Source organism: Mastomys coucha, unplaced genomic scaffold, assembly GCF_008632895.1.
Source record: "Mastomys coucha isolate ucsf_1 unplaced genomic scaffold, UCSF_Mcou_1 pScaffold15, whole genome shotgun sequence".
Lineage (NCBI taxonomy): Eukaryota > Metazoa > Chordata > Mammalia > Rodentia > Muridae > Mastomys > Mastomys coucha.
Window position 1 is genome coordinate 35,679,747 of NW_022196897.1, and position 2,923 is coordinate 35,682,669.

At 41.6% G+C, this 2,923-nt stretch overlaps 1 long non-coding RNA gene and 1 other non-coding gene across 2 annotated transcripts in view; both read right to left on the reverse strand.

Annotated features, from left to right (window-relative positions):
- Window positions 1–353: 353 nt before the first annotated feature.
- Window positions 354–2,923, reverse strand: part of LOC116091973 — a 59,538-nt gene continuing 56,968 nt past the window's right edge. Inside the window, exons 4-5 of the long non-coding RNA XR_004119131.1 lie at window positions 708–848; window positions 354–505 (exon numbers count right to left, since the gene is read on the reverse strand). This is a non-coding gene — a long non-coding RNA (uncharacterized LOC116091973). The remainder of the gene's footprint in view (window positions 506–707; window positions 849–2,923) is intronic.
- On the reverse strand, window positions 2,486–2,605 carry LOC116092815. Its single transcript, XR_004119510.1, has one exon. It is a non-coding gene; the product is annotated as a U6atac minor spliceosomal RNA (small nuclear RNA).

Consider the following 2,923-nt stretch of genomic DNA (forward strand, 5'->3'; position numbering starts at 1 on the left):
ATGAGACTGTCTCCTAAATGTTTATGAAAATTCCTAAGAAGTTAGGAAAATATTATTGTCTTCTCTTTTCTTACACATAGGTACACAAACTAGGTAAACCACTGTGTCTTTGCATGCTCTTATTATGTGTGTTTCTACATTAATCTGTGCTTATTACATATTTATATGTATGTAGAAATATAGTCCATGAATACTTGTGTTCTCCCCCTGTCCCTCTCTCTCTCTCTCTCTCTCTCTCTCTCTCCCTCTCCCATTTGTGTGTATGTGTGTGCATGTACATGTGAGTGTGCATGTGTATGTGTGTTAACCAACTTTCCATTAAAAACTCTACAAAAAAAAAACTAATAAATCACTTTGTAAAGAAAACAAGTTTATTGTAATTCAGAGTTTTGGAAGTTTTCATCTATTATGGATTGGCCTGTGGAGAAGTGGTCTGTTCAGGCAACCTAGTCCTGGTTGAGTACAGGTCTGAAACTCCGGTGACTCAGTGGGTGATAGTTTCTGCCTGCAAGGGACAGAAGGAGTTCAGCCATGCCTCCCGGGTTCCTGGATCCTGTTTCAATCCCAACCCTCCACAGCACCACCCACAGGAGAGGTGTGTTCTGTCATGTAGACAATGCCCCAAGCTCCCAGCATTCTAGCTGGACCCTACCCCCTGTCTCTGACCATAGCCAGGTATGCCCCGCCCCACGGACAGATAACCCCACCTCACAATATAAGGGGCAGTTTGCCTCCTCTTCTCTCTCTTGCTTCCCCTCTTGCTCTCTTGCTTTCTTGTCCTTTCTCTTCTTCTCCTCTCTTCTCCTTTCTCTCTCTCTCTCCACGTGGTCATAGCTGGTCTCTTCTCCCTTTTCGATAATAAAATACCTTACCACTATGCATTGCCTCCTTTTAACTAGAAGTGCTATGATGACCCAGCTCCAGCATTTGCAGCCATGAGGCCAGACTGAGAACTCTCCTGCCCTGCACTAGCATGGAACAGCCACACTACTACCTTTTTCCCCACTCCCTTCTCCCCTTGTTCTTAGCCCCTCCGAGACATCCAAAGGCACCTGTGATGTACAGAAGCTAGAACTACATCCCAGGCTTTTTGGGAGGCCAAGGGACCCCTTGCAGCTGTCTTGTTATCTCTGCCCGCTGAGGACTAGGACCCACACGCTCCCCCATCCCCCGTGGGGCGGAGTGTACAGACACCTATACCTGCATTATCCAGAGCATAGAATCTCTGGCCAGGTATAGGTCATTGTACTCTCCTTTTGTCCCCCATCCACTGGGTGCCCAGTGTCTGGCATGCCGGTCCCCTGTAGCAGTGCACGGTGCAACCATGGTGGCAGAGAATGCGCTGCTCCTGACATTGACCTAGTTGCTCTTGGCAACATAGTATGCCTCAGTTCTTTTCTTGAAGATCAAGGCTCTTTACCTTTATGGTGACTAGGATGAGAAAAGAGAAAAAGACAGATGCCCCATAACCCATAACAAGAAAACACCTTGAGTTATATAAACCCTCCCAACAGGTGACACTTCTTAAAGGTTTCTACCACCTTGTGATGGCACCAAAGTGGTATGGGCCTTTAACATATGGGTCTTTAGGACCTAGTCCAGATTCAAACTGTACCAATGCATGTAAAATGATATTGTCAGTACAAGAATCAAAAAGTACAAATCAGATTGAGAATTGCAGTAATTCCTCAAGAAATTCAGGTAGTATATAAAGATAGCTCTAAAGAGAGCATTGCAAATTTGAAAAAAAAAATTACAAATCTATATATTTCTTAAAAAGTTCAACTATGTACCAGAATATATAAAGCATAACAAAATATCATGCTATAAAAACACTTGTGATATAACTCTTAAAAACAAAGTATATGACAAGCATTTAAAAGTATCTGTGTGTGTTGCATATGCAGAAGACACTTTAAGGAACCAAAGAGAATGACTTTCAGACTTGTGTGGACTGGACACTGTGGTGGGCAGGAAGCTTCCTTCTCTGTCAGGATCTTATGACCATTGTACGATCACAAAAACATTGAAGACTGGCTTGGCTGACATTGTGCTGTGAGGTAGAGCAGGGTACTCTTCTGCTGTGGTCTAAGTTTGTTTATTTTATGAACGGATTTGGGAACCTGCAATCTTATTTTGTATTCTCTTGATCTGTAACCTTCTCTGTGGTTTGATGATGGCCCCTACTGTTCTTCCCACCTGATATGACCTGTGGCTTTTTGTGCTTGCTAACTTTAGCTTTTTTACATCCAAAATGAAATATCTGTCACTAGAAGGCCATTTTTACTTCCAGAAGTAAATTCTTTTTGGTGTTTTTTTAAACAGCTAGGTAATTTTATCTTAGTTTTAAAGTCGGGGTCTCAGTATGGCATCCTAGACTAGTATGGAACTTTCCATCTAAACTAGACTGGCGTTGAACTGTAAAAATCCACCTTCTTCTTTCCCCTAAGTGCTGGAATTAAAAGTGTGTACTACCAGAGAGGCTAAAAAACAGTGGTTAGCTGCCACAAAGCAGGTCGCAATGCCTTAACCATGTACATCCCGTTAGACCCAAGAGCACTTCCTTTCAAGAGGAGTATGAACCTTCTTTCCTCTCATACAACACATTAAAAAATTCAGCCAGCTAATTCCATCTGAAAATTATTTCAACACACTAAAGAATTAGTAATTCTATATACTGGATAGCTGAGAGATAGACTAAGAAAAAATACATACAAATGTAGCTTCAGGGAAGATGGAATAGAAAGTTCCTTATTTCTTACTAATAACTTAACAATGCTCTACATTGAATATTAGACATATATGAAAACACTCCACAATTTAGAAAACAGAAGACAGACTGAACCATGTTTAGCTTGACAGTGAGTTCCCTGTGCTTTATGCTTCATACGTCACAGACTTATACCTAAAGAAACTGACAACT